General features: G+C 44.2%; 1 long non-coding RNA gene across 1 annotated transcript; it reads right to left on the bottom strand.

Moving 5' to 3' along the window:
• Positions 1-3,996: 3,996 nt before the first annotated feature.
• LOC309363056 lies at positions 3,997-9,545 on the bottom strand. The gene is made up of 3 exons (XR_014165203.1): positions 8,342-9,545; positions 5,207-7,654; positions 3,997-5,064 (listed from the first exon to the last, which is right to left on the bottom strand). It is a non-coding gene; the product is annotated as an uncharacterized lncRNA (long non-coding RNA).
• Between the last annotated feature and the right edge of the window lie 1,895 nt (positions 9,546-11,440).

The following is an 11,440-nucleotide window of genomic DNA, read 5'->3' as shown; positions in this document are numbered from 1 at the left end:
TCCAGTAAGATAGTTTCTTCAGGAGGCCCTCACCTGTAGAGCGCAGTGGTTGAGGGGGAATATAAGGGATGAGACAATCTTTCAGGTATCCTGGTCCCAAGCTGTATATATTGTTGTTGTTGTTTGTTGTTGTTGTTATTTATTAATCAGTTCATTCTCTGTGCCACCCATCATCCAGGATCACAGGGCACTTTACGATATAAAAACATAAAAATACATGCCAAAATAAGAAAGAAAAGCAATACCCCCCACATACAGTTAAAAAGGACAAGATAATTTAATTAGCCAAAGGCCTGGGAAAAGAGAAATGCTTACGCTTGGCACCTAAAGATACAGTGGTACCTCGGGTTAAGATCTTAATTTGTCCTGGAGGTCCGTTCTTAACCTGAAACTGTTCTTAACCTGAGGTACCACTTTAGCTAATGGGGCCTCCTGCTGCGCAATTTCTGTTCTCATCCTGAAGCAAAGTTCTTAACCCAAGGTACTATTTCTGGGTTAGCGGAGTCTGTAACCTGAAGCGTCTGTAACCCAAGGTACCACTTTATGTAATGAATGCGCCAGGCAAGCCTCCCTGGGGAGAGAGCATGCCAGAAATCATTATAGGTAGGGTGACCTGCCCCAAAGTAAGGCAGAGCTAGTATATATTCTCTCTACCTTTTGAAGACTATTTGGAAACACCGAGCTAGCTTATTTTCGTACCTTGAACATGCACCTGTTTACGCAAGCATTCCCCTCACCATCCTGAACCAACTTTTTTAAGTGTTGGTTTTTATGGGTTTGTTTTATTGTAAAATTTAAATATGAATGCATTTAATGTTTTGGTGAGGTTGTTTTGCTGTGTATCGATTCTACAATTGCTTTTATGCTTGCAAACTGCTTAGAAACCATTCTGGAATGAAAGCAGTATATTAACAGCTGTTGTGTGGAAGATAGAATTTTGCTGCATGCATCTTTTCCTAAACCTGCTGGGTAAGCTGCACCTTCCTACCTGCAGGGCTGGCATCAGCGGTCAGTAATGCTAGGCACCCACTAGGGCCTAGAGTCAGCCCTTGGAATCCCTTGGCTTTGTTGTCACTGGCTGTCCACCTTTCCTCTCAAAAAAGGGAAGTGAGCTCCCATTGCTCGGTTCCAGCTCCTGCCAGCCTAGCAGTTCGAAAGCACGTCAAAGTGCAAGTAGATAAATAGGTACCGCTCCAGCGGGAAGGTAAACGGCATTTCCGTGCGCTGCTCTGGTTCGCCAGAAGTGGCTTAGTCATGCTGGCCACATGACCCAGAAGCTGTCTGTGGACAAACGCCGGCTCCTCGGCCAGTAAAGCGAGATGAGCACCGCAACCCGAGTTGGCCACGACTGGACCTAATGGTCAGGGGTCCCTTTACTTTTACCCTTTACAGGGGCGTCTTACTCATAGAGGCTAGTGACGTGGGGCACCAGGGTGCCAAGCTCTGGAGGGCACCAGGGAAAAGGCAGAGGCTGGACGTGGTGCCTCCCAGCGTCAGCTCGCCGCCCTCGCCTGCCTCTGCCATGCCGCACCGAAGCAGCCCCGTGCCCAGAGCCTCCGTCTGCCATTGCCACAGCGGCATGAAGTGGCCAGCTGAGCCAAAAGGCACTGCATCCAGCCTCTGCCTTTTCCCAGCTGGAGGATCCGCCCTCCAGCCACTGCCCGCCTCCTCCAGTCCCGCCAGCAGCACTCCTGTGGCCTATCCCCACAACACCTACTCACTATGGGCCTCAATAAAGCAAACAGTCTAATTGGTCAACGTCTAAAAGATACTGAGCATCAGAACAGCCTGGCCACTATAAGGAAATTCTGCCCTTGGTATGTCCAGTTTCCACCTCTCCATTTTGATTCTCTGGCTCCATATCTGCACAAACTTAGTATCCCAAAATACAGATGTGCTTTTACACTTGCAAGACTGGGTGTTTTGCCATCTGCGGTACTTGAGGGTCGATTCTGAAAGATCCCGCCTGAGAAACGTCTTTGCCCCTGTGGAGATGGTAGCACCAAAACATCGGCACATGTCCTCCTGTCCTTTACTCTCTACAAAGACCTGAGGAATGAGATCATCACCCCACTCGTACTAACCATCCCAGGGCGCTCAACCACTGCCACAATGTCCTTTCTTCTATCACATCAAAATGAGCAGATAACAGCAAATGTTGCTAGGTTCATAGCAGGGGCAATCAGAATAAGGGCAACTAACTGACTGCTGATTCAGGACTTTAAATTGTGCTTTTATATCAAATTTCCTTTTCTGCATATACTGTAATGTTTTACTGTTGCTATGGCCATTGGCTAATGCGAAAAAAGTTTTATCTCTCTCCCTAAAAAACTCTGGGAAGCGGGGGGGGGGGGGCGGCAGAAGAAGCTTTGCACCACAGCACTGGATATGCTTAAGGCGGCCCTGCCTGTTTATTGGTCAAGTAGGGCAGCCCCCATACAAAGTCGGGGAGAGTTGTAACTCAGCAATATCCAGAGGGTCAGTGGTTCCCCACCACTGATATGTAGGAAGAGAGCAATGCCATCAAGGACGGGGATGCTGGACTATGCATGGGACATTGTACACAGGAAGCCAACTAATAGCAGGTGAGATTATTTGCCCGTCTAGACCAGCATTGCCTATTCTGACTGGCAATAGCTCCCCAGCATCTCAGGAAGAGTTATTCCCCATCATTTGCTTCTTGATCCTCATAACTGGAGGGGCCAGGGACCAAACCCCAGGTGCTGGCAACCCATGCTACGCCACTGAATGGAACAGCTTCCCTTATCTGAAGGGGAAGGGCCAATGTACCTGCATTAAAGCCACCGCTACCATCCAAAACAATTCGGCATTTCACAAGTGTGGGGGTGAGCTGCATTCTGGGATCTCATTCAGGAATTCCAATGTGGCATGCAGGGTGGAGGGGAATGATACAGACCTGAGGTATGAAAGGTGGGTGGAATGTGAGCCACGGGGTAGCTTTTAGGATGCTTGCTAACCATACCAACAAAATACGTGGAATACTTTGATAGGGAACGGTAGCGATGCAAAGCACACAATCTGTGGCTACCTGCAAGATGCCCTCTGAGTTATCTTTAAGGGTGGTGTTTTCTGGGCCCTTTACATACCTAGCTACATAATAAAGGCATGATGAGTGTAGCTGGGAAAGTGAGACTGAGATTTAACTGGTAATATGGTCGGCAAAGAATACAAAAGCTGAAGCAAATAAAGAATGCAAAGAGGAAGTCAGCAACACTCAATGCTTATTTGTGCCAATGTTATCGAACAGTATCTGGGTAAACCAGCCTGACCGGCGTGTAATTTTAACTGGCAGTGTTTCACTGTTGTTTAAGAAGCGGTTCACTGGATTTCATTAAACTACTGCAAAATGTTAACACTATTTTAGGGCGAGCAGATAGCTGAGGAACATTGCCGAGTGGTTTTGCTATCAATCCACCTGGCCCCTTAAATCCCTACTCAGTCAATGAGTTCCAGGGGCATAGCGTGGGTTGCCGGAGCGCAGGGCAGGACAAGTATTGGACTGGTGAACAGTCAGTCCCTTCGCTGGGCAGTGTCTAATCAAGGGAGTGTCTCCTTGCAAACTGGCCCCAACCTAGGAGCAGAGATAAGGCAGAGAAACACAAAGCCAGGAGCACTGCTGTGTCGCCTCACCCTCCTGTCCCTGCAGGTGCTTTCCTCCCTCCTTTTTTGACGGGTGGCAGCAGTGGCAGTGCCCTCTCCCTCCTGGCTGGCCCAGCAGCAGGGCACATGCCAGCATCCATTCATCGGTCATGAGAAGGTGTTGCTCCTGCCACTGCTGCCAAAGCCCTACCTGGACACTGCCTGCCTCCCCATGGCCCCGGTCTAGATGATGGAGCCTGCTGTGGGGGCACTTCATTGTGCCCTCTCATAAATTTGGGCCCAGGGGTAAAGGTAAAGGGACCCCTGACCATTAGGTCCAGTCGTAACCGACTCTGGGGTTACGATGCTCATCTCACTTTATTCGCCGAGGGAGCCGGCGTACAGCTTCCGGGTCATGTGGCCAGCATGACTAAGCCGCTTCTGGCAAACCAGAGCAGCGCACAGAAACACCGTTTACCTTCCCGCAAGAGTGGTACCTATTTATCTACTTGCACTTTGACGTGCTTTCGAACTGCTAGGTTGGCAGGAGCAGGGACCGAGCAACGGGAGCTCACCCCGTCACAGGGATTCAAACCGCCAACCTTCTGATCGGCAAGTCCTAGGCTCTGTGGTTTAACCCACAGCGCCACCCGCATCCCTGATTAGGGACTTAACAGCCCTTAATTTCCTGCCGTCTTTGGAATTCTACAGGCATTGAAGTGTGGGAGAGAGACAGAGAAAAGGATTTATTGGTTTGAAGTGGAGTTGGCTATGTTAAGCCACCCATGGGATTCAGCTGTTTGCTGGAAATCTGATGCAGAGCCAGGGTTTTGTAACCTTGCTTAGGAGTTTGTTTGCCTCTGCTTATGCTGTGTGTATTTATCAATAAAGCAAATATTACGGAGGACACCCTATGCCTTCTGTGCTCTCGCATCAAAGGAAACTTGAGCCTGAAGCATTGCCTCTGGAATTACTTCCTGCTCAGGGAAGTGGGGTGCACTTAACAGTCTCTAGAGTGGGAACTCTCTGTTTGCAACAGAAATGCAGCTCTGAGAATGGAACTGGGATAGCTCCGTTGGTAGAGCATGAGGCTCTTAATCTCAGGGACGTGGGTTCAAGCCCCACATTGGGCAAAAGATTCCTGCATTGCAGGGGGTTGGACTAGATGGCCCTTGTGGTACCCTTCCAACTCTTCAATGCTATGATTCTACATCATAAAAGCAGAGTAGCATAGTGGCCGACAGAACAATAACCCAAAGTCCTCTGTTCTAATCTCACCTCTGATATTAATGCACTAATTGGCCATAAGGAAATATTTCCCTGTCTGAGTCAATTACTTACTTCTGAGTAGACATGCCTAAGCACTGCGCTGTAAGAACGCAACTCTTCCCACATAGCTGCTCTCACTTAGTATTGTTTATTAAATTTGCATGCCGCCCTTCATCTGCAGATCTCAACATAAAGCTACAATATAAAAAACACAAAACTGCAAACAGCAAATGCAAATAGTGTTGTGGCACTGTGTACTATGGCTTTGAGTATCCCTTGCTATAGGAACTCCAGATGACTGCCATTTTAATGTCGTTTTCTCAATAGGGGTGCTTACCCTTGAAGTATTTCAAAATATTTTAATCTATAATGGAGATCACATGCGGTTGTGGGTTTCAACATTTTCTTTCCATCAGTAGACCCAGCAGCTTAGAACTGAAATATTTAAAGAAGACATTATTTATTGCAACTCTCCTGTGGTTGCTGCATATCTGACATCTTTGAAACTGGCAGGAACGATTAGAGATTTCCAAAAGACGCCAAGCATATTAAGAAGGCCTTGTTCATTATAAGTAGCTTTAAAGCGCATTTGAAGCATATTTTGCCTTCCAAGTGTTCTGGTCGCTCGAGTTTACCTCTCACGGAGCTACGGTTTTCAGCAACCCTTAACAAACTGCAGATACAGAATTACTTGAGGGAAATAATGTGTTTCTAATGTGTTTTAAATGTACTGGGTGTAGGCAGGGTGAATCTTTGTTCTCATTTAGCTTTGCTATTTTTAGATACAGCAGCTAACTCTGGCAACACCTCCTTGCTCCGTTTACAGCCTTGGGATGTGGCAACTAACCCTGAAACCCTTTCCAAGGTCTATTTCTTCTACCTCTAGAAGGATGAAAGCGATTAGCATGAAAGCCCTTTGAAAAGATATCTTACACCGATGAGCTATTGCGATGCTGAAACTCAGCCTTTTCTCATGTGAGATCAGTACTATTCAGAGGCAGGTGGCAGGAGGGTCATTTGGCCTGGGCTCTGAATCTCAAAAAGGGCTTTACGTTTAGATTTCCCTCCCATTTTTTGGCATTTGATGAGTTTTGCGGTGCTTTTCTGCTTGTCATAAGAAATTGTGATGCTCTCAGCTTGGAGCTGCAAATCTAAACAAGTAAAAGATGCAATTTGGTAAAAGGTAGGGGCGAAGAGGACCAGGACAGGTGGAGGCCGTGTAGTTTCCCCCCCTGCATAGAAGCATCCATGACCACAGGGACATATGTCAAGGCAGATGTCAAGGCAATAAACAACTATTTTACTTTTAAAAAACAACTGTTTAGGGAAGTTTTTAATGTCTGACGCAGTATTGTTTTTAATATTCAATTGGAAGTCGCCCAGAGTGGCTGAGGAAACCCAGCCAGATGGGCGGGGTATAAAATTATTATTATTAGTAGTATTACTACTACTACTACATAAAACTAGTGGTTATGCAGGCATGTTTCAAACAATGATCCTCAGGGTTAGGAGATACATGCACACACATCATTGGAATGTTGAATACCAATTATACAATTGGCATTCTATAATCATCTTCTTGAATACTCAAAAGAAGAAATGTAGTCTTGTACAACCTCTCATTCCGTCATAAGTGCTCAGCTGACATGCTGTCCGGAGGAACTGTGTCTGTAGTCATGGGTCATTTGCTTAGAAATCACAAAGTCCTGCTGGGATTCCCCTTTTCCTCTCTCTATGAGCCTATTTGACTTCCCAGACCACAGCAGCATGACCTCACATTTTCCAAACAAATGTCAGCTGAGAGGAGTGATGAATTAACTAAGGCGCAAACCCTGGGTGCGTGGGTTGGAGACTTCACAGGGAAATCACTACTGCCGTTTTCATTTCTACGGAAGCTTTGACACAGGATCAACTGCTATCTCAAAACACACAAGCAGCAGTAGACTGCCTATATATTGGGAGTGATTAAGCTATACCTCCACCTAGTGGGTGATTCTGTCATTTAAGAACATTAAGATAGTTGGGTGCAGTGCTTTTTTTCCAGAAAAAGAGGTACAGGAGCCAAAGTTGTTGAGTTTTTTTCAGGGGCAAAACAACACTTTTTGGGGGAGAGAATATATAGCCTGGAAGGTAGTACTGGGGACTCCACCTGTGGACCCTACAGATCTTATTGTAATGGGGGGGGGGCGGGGATTCAGCTTTTGACTGTTGTTGCTTCAGCAAATTCTGCATCAAGGAGAAACACATTCAACCACTGTTACTCATACTCAGTGAAATGGTTACCGTATATCTGATCATGTTTAGCCACAGTGGTTCCTCCTTGGTTGCTTTGCGGATTGGTTCATTGCTATTCCACCACCACAACTGAGCATGTGCGCTGTGGTACTTTCCTCGCTCCCCAGCAAATGCATGCATAATAGTAATAAATGGCTTCTCATAAAAGGATCAAGACCATCATGGCACGGCTGCTCTTTAGCACGTTCAGCATGAAAGAAAACAGAAACATTTCACTTCTAAATTCTTATAGAATGCTTTATGGTTTAAATCTCCATGACCGCAGATGGACAGATCCTGCCACTCTTCTGTTGCTAACCAACAGACATACATACAGTTTCTGCTGAAAATGATTTATTCTCCCAGGTTTTAAGAAATCTTTTTATTCTTGCCATCTCTCTGCTTTTACAGCTGCTTTGTTGTTTTGCCTTTTTCAAAATGTGCTTTTGTTTGAAGTTAATGTTAATGGTTGAATTTTAAATATTATTGTTCTTCAATTTAGACGCTTTTGCTGAAAGGCAGGAAAAAGATCTTATCAGTTGATAATTTACTGGTGCCCACTACCAAGTTTGCATGTTGAGAACTCATGCAGCTTTTTACACATTACAGTCTGACTGCGATATAAAACCCCCTGCTAGAGGACTTCCTAGAGACATCTGTTTGATTGCTGTCCGACCTTAGGTCTGATGCAGAAGAGCTCCTTAGGTTCTTAAAATCAGTTACTATTGACAGGAGTGTTTCAACATCTCAGACATTATATATTTAGAACACACACACCCCGCTCTTGTTGTCTACCACGTAGAATTTGCCTATTTGCTGTGCAATTCAGGTAGCCTTGCCACTGCCATGGAGTTCAAAACACCATATGGCTTGTCGTGCTGCAATGAAGCTTTAATCTATAACTGTACCACTGATTCACCTTCTTAACTACTGCCACTTAATATCTATGATGTATCATTACCAATACCATATCCCACTAGAAACAGTATTATAGACATGGTAAAAAACCAGCTAGCCACACTTTTATAATTAAAAGTATCAATATATTCTTTATTATAAACTATGAAATGAATACTAAAGTTGTTACTGTTTCAAGACTTATGGTACATCTGCTGTAATAAGGTTAGAGTGTCTTTAAATGACCAGCTGACCAACAAAACTTGGTTTCTAACCTGTTTTAACTTGCGTTCCCATTTACCCTTAGTCCCTCTTCCCCAGTCAATCTCACCACCAGGAACTGCAGACTTCAGCTGGCTTCATTTGAGAAAGGCTTCCAAGGCAATTCTCCGGGCAGCTCCAGAAGCTCCTTTCTGAATTTTCCTCACTGCTGGATCTTAAGCCAGTGATTCAGCTCTTTGGGGGAATAATATATATCCAGCCTGAATAGCCTCCTGCCTGTCTCCCACCTGCTTCCAGACATCCAGCTTCTCCATCAGATTTTTCTTCTTAGCAAGCCTTCCTCCTCTGGTCAGCAGTCTCTGCTGTTACTCAACAGTAGTAGAATAGACTTATTTATGTCTCAGCCACCTTGCCTTCAGCCAATTGGATTAGCATGATGTAGACTTCCCACTTTTCCCGTCCAGTGAGTAACCCAGAGTTTCTGCCCAATAAGCCAATCGTAAGGTTAATTTTACAATTCTTTCTCACAGTATATAAAACTACTGCTTCCCCAAGACCAACTTTAGGTACTTAAATAACTGGATAATCAAATGGGATCGACACTTTTAAAATTTAAACCTTGCATGCCCCCCCACATTGCACCTATAAAACAAGCCTCATCTTGTAAACATATTTTAAAAGGTGATTTCTTCATAGAGACCTGCACTGCAGTAGTAACATATACAACAAGCACATTAGTTTAGAATAGATCATGGAGCAATGACAGTACTTTAGGTAATGTGGTTATTTCTTTTGGGAGTGTTGCATTTCTGTCTGGAACTAGAACTGCAACGAACCACATTATCCAGACAGCTCCCACGGTGTCTGCCTAGATTAATGCAACATGGGAAATCTTACAAATATTCTTCTTCTTCATTTGCAGGAAGTTACACTGTAACAATAGGAAAAATGGGTATTTTCTATTTTAGACCACTAAGTGAGAGGAGGAGGAAAGGGCAGCTCAGTAATGAAACACTAGGTTGGAGTTATTTATAAACTTCCTCCTTTCCTGGAAACTACCTAAATCACATATTGTTGTTTGTTTGTTTAACCAATTTTCCATTTGTTAAAGTAAACAGAGTAAATTACACAACAGCTTACATTCATGTATACAGAATAAAACATAAAATCAGTATTTCTATAAACTGGATCCTGAGAGGACATGGCAGTGGTTATAATATAATAATAATTTATTATTTATACCCTGCCCATCTGGCTGAGTTTCCCCAGCCACTCTGGGCGGCTCCCAATCGAGTGTTAAATATTGGCATTAAATATTAAAAACTTCCCTAAACAGGGCTGCCTTCAGATGTCTTTTAAAAATAGGATAACTGCTTATTTCCTTGACATCTGATGGGAGGGCGTTCCACAGGGCAGGCGCCACTACCGAGAAGGCCCTCTGTCTGGTTGCAGTGTTTTTCAAAGTAAGCAGACAGATTGGGTCAGGTAAGGAATGTTTTATTACTTCCGATTATAGCTTAGCTTTGTTCATGCACATATTGCCAATTCCTTTTAATTGCAAGACACACTTTTACTCTCAAAAGGGGGTGAGCTATAAACACCAAACTCTGCTATAAACTGTTGACTCCTCTCTTCCATGAGCTTCAACATTTTTGTAGTCAATCAAATCATGCCAGACAGCATCAGAGTTGTTATGTTTCTCTTGTCCTCTTGCCATGCTCAGCTTTTGAGGACCATTTTTCTAACAACACTGTCCGTCACACTAGGCAATTACCTGTGGCATGTGTTCAATATTTGTAACCATTTCCATGTTCTGGCACTTGCCATTCTATAGGCAGTCAGTAAATATGCTATGCCCACTTCACATTAGGGGAAAGGACTGGTCTATGAAATGAAGAGCACAAATAGAAACAAAGCCCTTCCACTCCCTTTGCAATGCCCCAATATACCCATGCTGGCTACATTCTTCAGTCAACTAAAAGCTTAGAGTTTTCATATTATTATTCAAATGCAGGGTACCTGTGAAACAGCAGGGAAGGGGGCCTTTTTTGTAGTGGTGCCAAGGCAGTGGAATGCCCTGTCAAAGTTCACTTGGCCCAATCACTGCTCAGTTTGGCAAGCAATCAATATTTTATTTTCCAGCACACATTTCCAAACACCGTTTTGTGATTTGGCAGCCACTATGTATGACAATGAGGCCAACTCTTAGCATAGTCAAACTGCACCGCCCTCCCCACAGGCCTAGGGAGGCCAGAGCAACTTCCAACTTTTGAGGTCCCTAGCGAGTGGCAGCTATGCAGATTTAGTCAGTTGCATTTAACAAGAATGTGCGACACCATCTTATTTGTTCCAGACCAGGTATTATTAACTACTAGTGTTACACAACCCAATCACTCCTTCCACCTGGTAGCAACAGCTCTTGCTGCACTCAAGTTAAAAGAGGTGCCAAGGGAACACAAATAAATGCCTTCAAACTCTGGAGGGCAACTGTAATTTTGGTATTACTTCTAGCTATACTATTATAAAAATATGTGATTAAATCCTAACATAGTGAGAAGACATTGCATATGGAAAGATAGAAGACACCTCTCAGATATTGATTTCCAGTTTCAACTGTGACACAATACACCAGCCGCTTTTTATGCAGGCTTTGTACAAAGGAGACATTGTTCACATTAAATTCCAGGAACTGCTATTGTTGGGTTTATGGGATGATATCTGGAAGCCAAACTCCTTATTTCTCTCTTAAAGAGTGTTTTCAAATTTGGTGCCAGCACTTCTGTAATTGTGCTCTCCCCCCAGCAACTGCATTGCGTGAGAACAAGCATTTCCGCCTTTATAACCATGTGCAATTGTGCAGATAAAAGCAACATTACAGTTCTTCTCAGCCAATGTCTTCTTGCCTTTTCTCACTCAATACAGTTCAATTCAGTGCAAGTTTATTTGGAAGCCAGTTCCACTGAGTTAAATGGCATTTACGTCCCATTAATTGTGCATGGGATTGCATCATAAGTGGCTTTATACAATTTTCACATGTGCAATCTAGTTGCCCTAGGGCTGCAAAGCAGAAGAGAAACATGTCCCGGCCTCTTCCACCAGTCAAGAGGACTAAGATTGCTGGTATCTGCCATACATCTGGATTTTCCTGGACATTACCAGAATTTCAAAGGCAGAATTG

The sequence above is a fragment of the Podarcis melisellensis genome (genome assembly GCF_964234715.1).
Source record: "Podarcis melisellensis genome assembly, chromosome: 2".
Lineage (NCBI taxonomy): Eukaryota > Metazoa > Chordata > Lepidosauria > Squamata > Lacertidae > Podarcis > Podarcis melisellensis.
Note: the sequence above shows the minus strand (reverse complement) of the source record. Positions and strands in the feature narration are given on the sequence as shown.